Genomic DNA, 13,313 nt, shown 5'->3' with positions numbered 1-13,313 from the left:
TCATACTGGCAACCAGTTCTAGAACTACCAGCCTTTAGAACAGTGAGAAATAAATTTCTGTTGTTTATAAGCTACTGAGTTTATGTACTTTGTGATAGCACCGAACAGACTAAGACAACAAAGGGTGGAAGTCTCCTCCCTCTTAGAGCACTGTTATTCAGAGTGTGATATGGCATCACCTGAGAGCTTGTTTAGAAATTCAGATTTTTGGCCTTTGTCTAAATCAGAATCTATATTTTAAAAGATCCTAGTCCTGGGTTCAGGGTAAGCAGAAAAAAAAAGATCCTAGACCTAAAGAAATTGAAAGACAGCCCATATTTATGGATCAGAAGACTTAATACTATGGAGATAGCAACATACCCCTGAATCATATACAGATACAATACAATCACTATCAATAGTCTGCTGTGGGAAGGGACCTGTAGGCGCCTGGGAAAAATGTTGTGCTCTATGGTAAAAAAAAAAAAAAAAAAAGGCAGACCATGATTGAAGTTCATGTTGATGTCAAAACTACTGATGGTTATTTATTTTGTTTATTTTGTGTTAGTTTTACTAAAAAATGCAACAATCAGATTCGGAAGACCTCTTGGGCTCTGAACCAACAGGTCCACCAAATTCAGAAAAAGTTGATGTAAATCATGACCTGAGAGGTGCAGACAAATGACCTGAAAGAAATGATCAGTAAATTGATTCCAGACGGCATCAGGAAAGACATAGAAAAATCTTGTCAGTCTTTTTATCCACTCTATGAAGTCTTTATTAGAAAAGTAAAAATGCTGAAGAAGCCTAACTTTGAATTGGGAAAGCTTATGGTGCTTCATGGTGAAGGCAGTAGTTCTGGAAAAGCTATTGGGGATGAAACTGGTGCCAAAGTTGAATAAGCTGATAGATATGAGCCACCAATCCAGTAATCTGTTGAAAATTCAGACATGCAATAGTGACAAATAAAAAACCTATTTGTGATGTTTTTAAAAAATAAGATAAAATGGCCAAAAGCAGTGATAAAGAAAGAATCTTTAAAGCAGCAAGAAAACAAGTACGTACCAGGGAAACTCCATAAGGCTATCAGCTCATTTTTCAGCAAAAACTTTGCCAGCCAAAAGAAAGTGGCGTGATATACTCAAAGTTCTGAAAGAAAAAAACCTGCAACCAAGAATACTCTATCTAGCAAGGCTATCATTCAGAACAAAGGGAGAGACAAAAAGCTTCCCAGACAAAAGTTAAAGGAATTCATCACCACTAAACAAGCCCTACAAGAAATATTAAAGAGGACTCTGTGAGTGGAAAGAAAAGACTTTAGGTAGGAGTAAGAAAAGTAGGAAGCCACAAAAGCACTTAAATGATATATATCTCTAAAACTCAATGAAGGGATCCACAAAATAAGAGGATGTAAAATATGATACCATATATTTTAAACATGCTGGGGAGAAGAGTAAAGACTGGGTTCAAACTTAAACAACCATTAACCTGACATAGACTGCTATGCATAAGATGTTATATATAAACATAATGGTAACCACAAATTAAAAAACTGGTGATAGATATGTAAAAATAAGGAGAAAGGAATCCAAGCATATTACTAAAGAAAGCCAGAAAACCATGAGAGAGGAGAGCAAAAGAAGAAAGAAACAGAAGAACTGCAAAAACAACAATTAAAAAGGTAACAAAATAGAGGGTGCCTGGCTGGCTCAGTTGGTAGAGCATGTGACTCCTGATGTCAGGGTCATGAGTTTGAGTGCCACATTGGGGGTAGCGATAACTTACTAAATAATTTTTTAAGTAACAAATAGTAATAAGTACATACCTGTCAACAATTACTTTGAATGTAAATGGACTAAATGCTTCAATCAAACAACATAGGGTGATGGAATGGATAATAAAGCAAATCCCATCTAGATGCTGCCTACAAGAGACTTGTGTCAGACCTAAAGACATATGCAGATTGAAAGCGAAGGGATGGAAAAGCATTTATTACACAAATGGAAGTGAAAAAAGCCAAGATAGCAATACTTATACTTTTAAAAATATCCTTTAAAACAAAAGACAAGAGACAAAGGACACTATTTAGGGGCTCCTGGGTGACTCAGTCAGTTAAGCATCTGATTCTTGATTTCAGCTCATGTCATGATCTCAGGGTCCTGAAATCAAGCCCTGCCTCAGGCTCCGTGCTCAGTAGGGAATATGCTTGAGATTCTCTCTCTCCCTCTCCCTCTCCACTGCCCCTCTGCTTTCCCCTTTTCTCTCATAAATAAATAAATAAATAAATAAATAAATAAATAAATAAATCTTTTTTTTTTAAAAAAAAAGGACAGTATTTAATCATAAAGGGAACAATCCAACAAGAAGATAAAGCAATTGTAAATATTTATGCACTCATAAACATTGGAGCACTCATTTAAATTTATAAGCTGCTAATAACAAACATAAAGGAAGTAATTGATAGTAACACTATAATTGTAGGGGACTTTAACAGCCAACTTAAATCAATGGATAGATAATCCAAACAGAAAATCAACAAGGAAACATTGGCTTTGAATGACACATTGGGCCAGATGAATCTAACAGGTATATTCAGAACATTCCACCTTAAAAATAGCAGGATACACATTCTTTTCAAGTGCATATGGAACATTCTCCAGAATAGAAAGCATGTTAGGTCACAAAATAAATCTCAATAAATTTAAAAAGATTGAAGTCATTCTGTGCATCCCTTCCAGCCACAATTCTATGAAACTAGAAATCAACCACAAGAAAAAATTTGGAAACACAAATACATGAATGTTAAATAGCATGGTACTAAACAATGAATGGGTCAACCAAGAAATTAGAGAGGAAATAAAAAACACATGGAGACAGATGAAAATGAAAACACAATGGCCCAAAATCTTTGGGATGCAGAAAAAGCTGTTCTAAAAGAGAAGTTTACAGCAATACAGGCCTATCTCAAGAAGTAAGAAAAATCTCAAATAAACAACCTAGTCTTACCTTAAAGGAGCTAGAAAAAGAAGAACAAACAAAACCCTCAAACAGTAGAAGAAAGGAAATAATAAAGATTAGAGCAGAATAAACAAAACAGAAACAAAAAAAAAAACAGTACGACAGATCAATAAAACCAGGAACTGGTTCTTGAAAAGATAAACAAAATTGATAAAACTTTAGTCAAACTCATAACAAAGAGAGAGAGAGAGGACTAATATAAACAAAATCAGAAATGAAAGATGAAAAATAAAAACTGATACCACAGCACCACAGAAATACAAAAGTTTATAAGAGAATATTATGAAAAATTATATGCCAACAAGGTGGACAACCTAGAAGAAATGGATAAATTTCTAGAAACATATAACCTCCCAAAACTGAATTAGGAAGAAATAGAAAATCTGAACAGACCAATTACCAGCAATGAAATTGATTCAGTAATCAAAAATTCCCAAGAAACAAAAGTCCAAGACCAGACAACATCACAGGTAAATTCTACCAAACATTTAAAGAAGAGTTAATTCTTCTCAAACTATTCCAAAAACTAGAAAAGGAAGGGAAAAAAGGAAGGAAATTCATTCTATGAGGCTAGCATTACTCTGATACCAAAACCAGATAAAGATACTACAAAAAAATAGAAGTGCAGACCAATATCTCTGATGAACATAAATGCAAAAATCCTCAAGAAAATATTATCAAACTTAATGCAACAATACATTTTTAAAAATCATTCACAGGACACCTGGGTGGCTCAGTCAGTTAAGTGTCCAACTCTTGGATTCCTCTCAGGTTATGATCTCATAGGTCATGGGATCAAGCCCTGCATCAGGCTCCCTCCTCAGCATGAAGTCTGCTTGAGATTCTCTCTCTCACTCTCCTCTGCCCCACCCCTGAAAAATATAAATAAATGAATCTTTTTAAAATATCATTCACCATGACCAAGTGGGATTTATTCCTGGGATGCAAGGGTGGTTCAATATTCACAAATTAATCAATGTGATACATCATATTAGCAAGAGAAAGGATAAAAACATGTGATCATTTCAATGGATGGAGAAAAAGAATTTAATAAAGTACACAAACGATTCATGATAAAAGCCCTCAACAAAGTAGGTTTATTATTTTTTTTAAAGATTTATTTATTCAGAGACTGATAGAGGCAGAGACACAGGCACAGGGGGAGAAGCAGGCTCCATGCTGGAAGCCTGATGCGGGACACGGGACTCGGGACTCGATCCCGGGTCCCCAGGATCACACCCCGGGCTGCAGGCGGTGCTAAACCGCTGCGCCACCGGGGCTGCCCAACAAAGTAGGTTTAGAGGGAACATACTTTAACATAATAAAGGCCATATATGAAAAACCCACAGCTAACATCATAATCAGTGTTGAAAAATTGAGAGCTTTTCCTCTAAGATCAGAAACAAAACAAAGATGTCCACTCTCACCACTTTTATTCAACATAGTACTGGGACTCCACCAAAAAACTACTAGAACTGTTAATTAATTTAGTAAGGTCACAGGATACAAAATCAATATACAGAAATCTACTGCATTTCTATACACTAATAATGAAGTACCAGAAAGAGAAATAAAGAAAACAATCCCACTTACAACTGCACCAATAAGAATAAAATACCTAGAAATAATGTAATCAAGGAGATGAAAGATGTGCGCTCTGAAAACTATAAAACACTGATGAAAGAAATCAGAGATGAGGGGCACCTGGAAGGCTCAGTTGATTAAGTATCCAACTCTTGATTTCAGCTCAAATCTTGATCTCAGGGTCCTGAGGTCAAGCCCCATGTTGGGCTCCACTCTGGGTGTGGAAGTTACATAAAAAAGAAGAAAGAAATCAGAGATGACACAAACAAATGGAAAGATATTCCATGCCAATGGATTAGAAGGACAAATATTGTTAAAATGTCCATACTTCCCAAGACAATATACAGATTTAATACCATCCCTATCAAAATACCAACAGAATTTTTCACAGAACTAGAATAATCCTAAAATTTGTATAGAACCAAAAAAAAAAAAAACCCTCAAGTTGCCAAAGCAATCTTGAAATAGAAGAACATATCTGGAGGTATCATAATCCCAGATTTCAAGATATACTACAAAGCTCTTATAATCAAAATAGTATGGTAATTGGCACAAAAACAGACATATAGATCAATGAATAAGAAGAGAGAGCCCAGAAATAAACCCATGATTACATGGGCAATTAATCTTTGACAAAGGAAAAGAGTATATGCAAAGGGGAAAAGACAGTATCTTCAACAAATGGTGCTGAGAAGGATGCCTGGGTGGCTCAGTGGTTGAGCATCTGCCTGCGGCTCAGGGCATGATCCCAGAATCCCAGGATCAAGTCCCACATCGGACTCCCGGCATGGATCTTACTTCTCCTCCCTCTGCCTTTGTCTCTGCCTCTCTCCCTGTGTCTCTCATGAATAAATAAATAAAACCTTTAAAAAAAATGGTGCTGGTCAGTTATATGCAAAAGAATGAAAGTGGACCACCTTTTTACACCATGCACTAAAATAAACTCAAAATGGATTAAAGACCTAAATGTGAGACCTGAAACCACAAAAATCCCAGAGAGGAGCACAAGCAGTATTTCTCTGACATTGGACATAGCAACATTTTTCTTGATATGTTGTTTAAGGCAAGGGAAAACAAGAACAAAAGCAAATTATTGGAACTACATCAAAATAAAAAGCAGAGCAAAGAAAACAATCAGCAAAACTAAAACACAACCTACTAAATGGGAGAAGATATTTGTAAATGACATATCTGATAAAGGGATAGTATCCAAAATATATAAAGAACATATACAACTCAACACCAACCCCCCCCACACATAATCCAATTAAGACATGAACAAAAGACATGGACAAACATTTTTCCAAAAAAGACATATAGATGGCCAATAGACATGAAAAGACATTCCACATTAGTGATCATCGGGTAAATGAAAATCAAAACCACGATGAGATACCACTTCACATCAGTTAGAATGGCTAAAATCAACAAAACAAGAAACAACAGGTGTTAGTGAGGATGTGGAGAAAGGGTTGGGAATGCAAACTGGTGCAGCCACTCTGGAAAACTGTGGGCGACCACGAACTAGCTGGAGTAACTGAACCAAACCAGGCCCGGACTTGCGTCCCTCATTCACTCAAAAGGCTCGAGAGCCTAAAGGGTGAATAGTCGGTAGACGCTTGAGAAAGGGCTTGGGCAATGGTTCTCAGGGCTCGCTTGTACGTGATCGCCCACATAACACAATAGATAAAACTTATTCTGACCTGGTCATAAATATAAATAAGGGTCTGTCTGTCCTTGCTGGTCTGTTTACCATACCTAATATTCCTTTGAAGTATGCACATCTGGAGCAACAAGCTTATCTATTTACCAAGGTCTTCTGGCACCCGTGAGTCTGTCTTGCATGCTGAGAAAGGGGAACTTTGGAGAGTTTCACGAACCTGCTAAAAATAAACACCTTCTTGGCTTTGTTTTGCTCATGCTATAAAATGTTGTAAAACCTTGAATAAAGCTGGCACTGCTTGGACATCATCCACTGTGTCCCTCCTGTCCCCATCTCTTTACTTTTCTTTTCTTTTCCTCATCCCCTTATCCTCAGGACCCTGATCGTGTTGCCGCAGCACGCGCAACAGAAAACAGTATGGAGGTTCTTCAAAAAGTAACAAATATAACTACCCTTTGATCCAGCAATTGTACTACTAGGTTTTTACTCAAAGAATACAAAAATATTAATTCTAAGGGATACGTGCACCCTGATGTTTATAGCAACATTATCTACAATAGCCAAATTATAGAAACAGCCCATGTCCATTAATTGATGAGTGGATAAGGAAGATGTGGTATACATATACAGAAAACATTACTCAGCCATAAAAAAGAATGAAATCTTACCATTTGCAACAACATGGATGGATCTAGAGGATATAATGCTAAGCAAAATAAGTCAGTCACAGAAAGACAAATATCATAAGATTTCACTCATATCTGGAATTTAGGAAACAAAACAAAAGAAAAAATGGGGAGAAAAAAAGAGACAAACCAAAAAGCAAACTATAGAGAACAGATGGTTACCAGAGGGAGGGGTGGGGGGGGATGAGTAAAATAGGTGATAGGAATTAAGAGTACACCTATCATGATGAGCACCGAGTAATGTATAGAAGTACTGTACACCTGAAACTAATATAACGGTGTATGGTAGCCATGCTAGAATTAACATTTAAAAAAAAGATGACAGGAAAAAAAATAATAAAAATAAAAATAAAAATAAAAAAAGATGACAGGGCACCTGGGTGAATCAGTCAGTTAAGCATCTGCCTTCAGTTCAGGTCATGATCCCAGCATCCTGGGATCGAGCCTCTCATCAGGCTCCCTGCTCAGCAGGGAGTCTGCTTCTCCCTCTCCCTCCCCCTGCTCATGCTCTCTCTCTCAAATAAATAAATAAATAAAAACATTTTTAAAAAGAGAAAAAGAAGATATACAAATGGTCAATAAGTACATACAAAGATGCCCAACATCATTACCCATTAGAGAAATGCAAATCAAAACCACAATGCGATGCTACTTTACATCCACTAAGATGACTAAAATCTTAAAAAGACACAATAACAGTGTTGGAAACTTCACACATCATTGGCAGAAATGTAAAATGGTATAGTTACTTTGGAAAACATTTGGCAGTTTCTCAAAATATTAAACATAAAGTTGTCATATGACCTAGCAATTCTACTACTAGGTATAGTCCCAAGAGAATAAAAATATTTCTACGCAAACACCTGCAAACAAATATTCATAGCAACATTATTCATAATAACCACAAAATGGAAAGAACCCAATTATCCATCACCTGATGAATGGTAAATAAAATGTGGCATACTCAGCTTATGGAATATTATTCGGCAATTAAAAAAGGAAGATTAGGAATATTATGCTAAGTAAAGAAATCAGATGCAAAAGGCCACATATTGCAGGATTTCATTTATTTGAAATGTCCATAATGGGCAAAACTATAGAGACATAAAGTAGATTAGTGGTATGCAGGTCTGGGGAGTGACTGCTTATGGGGAGCCAATTTCATTTTGGATTGATGAAATGTGAAATGTGATTGTGGTGATGGTTGCACAACACCATGAATATACTAAAAACCTTGCAAATGCTCACTTTAGAAAGGTCAGTTTTATAGTATACAAACTGTATCTTAATAGAGTTGTTTTATTCTCGTTTGGGGGGAGGGGCAGGGAGAGAGAGAATCCTAAGCAGGCTACAAGCCCAGCACAGAGTCCGACCTCACAACCCTGAGATCACGACCTGGGCTGAAATCAAGAGTTGGGTGCTTCACTGACTGAGCCACCCAGGCACCCCTAGAGTTGTTATTTTTAAAAAGGGCCTGAAGGCAGTCTGCACCGGGACCCCTGGGTGGTGCAGTGGAATAAGCGGGGGACTCGCTTTCATCTCAGGTCCCAATCTTAGGCTGGTGAGATGGATCCCCAGGTAGAGCCGGGCACTTGGCACAGAGTCTGCTTAAGACTCTCGCTCTGCTCCTCACCCCCCCCCACCCCCAACACTCTCGGTCTCTCAAATAAACAAAAAAATCTTTAAAAAAAAAAAAAGACACTCAGAACTGCCCTCGGCTTCCTGCCCCGCCCAGACTCAGATGGAACATTGAAGGGGTGCCCCGTCATGCCCCACGCCTCGCCCGCTGGCCCCGCCCCCACGCCTCGCCCGCTGGCCCCGCCCCCTCGCCACGCCACGTCGGCCACGCCCTCGCCACGCCCCCTCGCCGCGCCCCGCCCCTGCGTTGTGACCACGCCCCCTCGCCTAAGGGATTCCACCTCCCCCGTCCACAATAACGGACTTTAACGGACTTCACTCCTGCCACGTGGCATCGCATCGCATCGCATCGCATCGCATCGCAGGCGACGCCACAAGGCTCTCTGAGTCTCCGAGCCTGTCTTCGCACCGTGGTCGCCGTCGCCCTCGTCCTGGTACCCGGGCCGCCAGCCATGGCCACGGCGCCCATCTCCCAGGTCCGCCAGAACTACCACCCCGACTGCGAGGCCGCCGTCAACAGCCAGATCAGCCTGGAGCTGTACGCCTCCTACGTCTACCAGTCCATGGCCTTCTACTTCGACCGCGACGACGTGGCCCTGAGGAACTTCGCCCGCTGCTTCCAGCGCCAGGCCCGCGAGGAGACCCAGCACGCCGAGATGCTGATGGAGCTGCAGAACCAGCGCGGGGGCCGCCTCCGTCTGCGCGACATCAAGAAGCCCGACCGCGACGACTGGGAGAGCGGCCTGAGGGCCATGGAGTGCGCCCTGCACCTGGAGAAGAGCGTCAGCCAGAGCCTGCTCGACCTGCACCAGCTGGCCACCGACAGGAACGACGCCCAGCTCTGCGACTTCCTGGACGCCCACTACCTCCGCGAGCAAGTCAAGGCCATCGAAGAGCTGGGAGGCCACGTCACCAGCCTCTGCAGCATGGGGGCCCCGGAAGCCGGCCTGGCTGAGTACCTGTTCGACAGGCTCACCCTGCGCGACAGCCACAAAGAGAACTGACCTGGGACTGACCCCTCCCCCAGGCAGGGCCCAGGGGCACTTCCCCGGGGCACCCTGCCGAGCGTGCCTGTTGCAGTATTGCCTTGGCAGAACGTAGAACGTTCGGGTTGTTTTCTTCCAGTTCTGCCATAAATAAATAAATAAATAAATAAATAAATAAATAAATAAATAAATAAATAATTTGGTTTCTTTTTGTTTGTTTGCTTTTGTTTGGTTTCAATAAAGTTATTTGGTTCAAAACTTAAAAAAAAAAAAGGTCTCTGGTTGATTCCCGCGCAAACCCTTCACCTTTTAAGTTTTACAACAGGTATTCAGGAGTCTCTCCACCCACCCCTGCCCCATCTGTATGCAGCTCAGGATCTTGGGAGATGGTGGGGAGGTATTCCATGGAACCTGGAAAACACAAATCAATCTTCCCCTGATAAACGATGTAAGGGTGGGGGTGGGCTGGGGTGGGCCGGGGTGGGCCCAGATGGGCCCAGATGAGCCGAGATGGGCCCAGGTGGGCTGGAATGGGTCAAGGTGGACGGCGGGGTGGGGGGGATGGGCTGGGATGAGCTGCGGAAACGGTGAGATGTGGCGGGTGGTCTGGGGCCCTGCTGTCGGTGGGTGTACATGCATGATAGAAGTATATAAGAACATGGCCTAGAACTCATCATAGTGGTTGCCCCTGGGGAAGAACTTCAGGGGGGGTGGGATTGCACAAGGATTCACCCTGTACTATAGTGATAAGGAGAAGTAACACCTAGGCTGTCTGCCCCATGGACATAGGTGTGACCAACTAAAGTAACAATGGCACTTTGCAAATCCAAGTCCTTTTATTTACATTATTATGTTTTATTTTTATGCAACCTGCAGGAAGTAAGGGCAGGTGTTATGACCATGTCTTAACAAGTGAGAAAAAGGGAGGCCACACAAGAAGTTATGGACTGTGGACATGAACACAGATCTTCTGATGCCCTGCTCCATTTTTTTTTCTGTTGCCCCACAGGTATATCAATGGGTTAAGCAAGACTGTGTGGGTAGATTGCAAATCCAGCCAGATAACCAGACCCGGAAGGGAGGGAAATCCCCAACACTCTTAAAGACAGCCCTGATCACTGGAGTCTCTCCCCTAATTACAGGTGTGCCTTCCAGCCTAGGGTGGGGACGGCTTCTAAACATCAGCCAAATCCCTCTCCTATGAACGGAGTCTTCAGAGCTAGCAACACAATGTGTGAGCAGTAGTATACCCTACAGGAAGGCAGTGAGCACCTGCACACCTGAATCCCTCTGCTCAGGCTCTCTCCCCCACACAGGCAGCCGACGCTGTTACCTGGGTTGGCACCGAGTACCTGGGAAGACCTCAGGCCTGGAAATCCCCAGAATGTCCTCTCCACCCAGATGGCTCTGAGTGGCTTCTCTTCAGACACAAGGGGGGGGGGGGGGGGGCTGCCAAACACACGCGTTCTGCCTGCAAATCCAGCTCAGCCGAACAGAGATAGCCTGTATCCCGGCCAGGCACAGGATCCTGGGATCTATGTGCTGAACCACTGCTAGTGGTGGGCTCCTCCCTGGGATGGAAAGCTGACCCCAGTCGGCTTCTGTCTTGGCTACTGGGCCTCCTCTCTATCCCATCTTTCCCTTTCCTATTTGATTCAGAGGGACTCCCCGGGATAATGCAGAGAAGTCCTCTTAGATCTACATCCTCTTCTTTTACCTGGCAAAGAAGGATTTCCTCACCCACGAGACTCCAAAAGAATTGTGATTACACTCCACCGCCTATTACAAGCCACGGCTTCTAGTGTCACATTTCACAGCTTTTCTTGAAGAATCCCTGGCAGGAGAGTCCAGACGTAGTGGCAGCTCAATTGCTGCTCTCCTCGTTCTGCAAGACAAAAGGAATGTTCTAAATCCCTTCCTTTTAGGTTCAGTTTAGTGGTCCACAAACAGCCTTTTCAATATGTGGGGGCAGGGGTGAAACAAGAGGAGAATTCAGACTAATGAAGTTTGCCCCGTTGCACCTTCCAAATGTCTTAACTTTGTCCATTGTTCCCACTTTCCTCTGCCTTCCCACCACTGCCCCCCGCCCCGACCCTGCCACGTACCTCTCAAAAGGAGTGAGCAAACTGCTTGTGAGCGTGCCACCTTCCCGCACACTCACAGCCATCCCAACCCCTCGATAACCTGACCTTCAGTACATCTGAGTGAGTTGTGACTTGGTCCTCCGGCCCTGGAATATACCACCCCCCCCAGCTCTCACTACCCCCCCCCGCCCCACCTGCCCTCCCCACCTCTCAAGACCACAGCTGGATGCTTGTCAGTCAGTGACCATGCTCTGCTGCTTCGAGGAACCGTGTCTGTAATAGGTGCTGTTGCTATGGGTACCGGGGTCTCAGGCAATGATAATATCAGGACAGACTGAGGGAAAATGATAAAATTGATAACTTCATCACAGGCTCAAACACGGATTCAAATTAACTGTGTTGAATAATTTACCTCTGGGGACAAAATCCTCATTGTATCACAAAAGGAAATTTCTTAATAGACGGTTGTCACTGACAACTTGCGCTTCATTTTCCAGGACAAGGAAATGTATTTTTCCCCCTCAGAAACGTGTGACAAGAAGTACAAAGCACCCATTAATTTCTTCTGAATCTTCTCTACTCTTGAAATTTGTTCTACATTTCTGATTTTTAAATTCTCCTTCAATTTTTTTCATTTGTCAGCAATTTTGGTTTCTTTTTGCAAGCCCAAGAGACCTATTTAATCAAATATTCAGTAGCGAAAGGCATTATCGTTAATCTTGGGAGTCATACTATGCTTCAGAGTTTAAAATAATGAACATTTTTATTACAAATCACTTTCCTGCAGTCCTGAGTTCCGATTCAGAGGGATATTGATGGAGAATTGGCTTCAGGAAGGCTGAAGTGAAAGGTGAAATGAGGGGAATTAGCAAAGTGTTAGAATACCTAAAAGGAAAAGAAAAGAAAATTATGCCTCGATTGATTAGTCAAGGAGGACATAAGAGTAAATTACTGTGAGAAAGCAAAATAAAAATGGTTAACATATGTTTAAGAATCTTATCTAAGTTTGGATTGTGTTCCGTTATGAGTAACAAAGCTCAGAAAAGCAGTAGCTTTAAAAAAGATAGGGTTTCTTTCCCAGATGTAAAACAAGTACGGAGGAAAACAACAGTTCAGGCTGCTGTAGAACCTCCTTCCATCTTATTTCATTCATTCCAAGAGGTGCATTTTTTCACATTTTAACATCTTTGAAATTGGCATGAATCTTACAATCGCTGTTGGCCATAGCTATCACTGCCTGAGCAGTCATATCAAGACTTGACAGAGTGGCATCATTGGCTAGGAACAATATCTTAGAGGCATTAGAAGAGTACTCTTGAGAAATGTTGCACCATCACTGGGGTACCTGGGTGGCTCTGTCAGTTGAGCATCCGGCTCTTGGTTTCGGCTCAGGTTGTGATGATCTCGGGATCCTACTTGGGACCTTTCCTCCCTTGGGAGGAATCTGCTTGTTGGGAGGAATCTACTTGTCCGTTTCCTTGCTTCTCTCTCTCTCTCTCTCTCTCTCTCAAATAAATTAATAATTAAAAAAAAGAAATGCTGTATCACCAACACTCTTGATGGCACAGAGGATGACAGTAAGAGACATCAATGATTCTGAGTACAAAAGTGATTTAGAGGGCAGCCTGGGTGGCTCAGCGGTTTAGCGCCACCTTCAGTCCAGGGCCTGATCCTG

At 42.0% G+C, this 13,313-nt stretch overlaps 1 pseudogene; it reads left to right on the top strand.

The window, feature by feature from the left end:
- The first annotated feature begins 9,020 nt into the window (after positions 1–9,020).
- On the top strand, positions 9,021–9,694 carry LOC140596186 (ferritin heavy chain pseudogene; annotated as a pseudogene).
- The last annotated feature ends 3,619 nt before the right edge of the window (positions 9,695–13,313 follow it).

The sequence above is a fragment of the Vulpes vulpes genome, chromosome X (assembly GCF_048418805.1).
Source record: "Vulpes vulpes isolate BD-2025 chromosome X, VulVul3, whole genome shotgun sequence".
Taxonomy (NCBI): Eukaryota; Metazoa; Chordata; class Mammalia; order Carnivora; family Canidae; genus Vulpes; species Vulpes vulpes.
The sequence above is the reverse complement of the archived record's forward strand: the minus strand, read 5'-3'. Positions and strand labels throughout refer to the sequence as shown.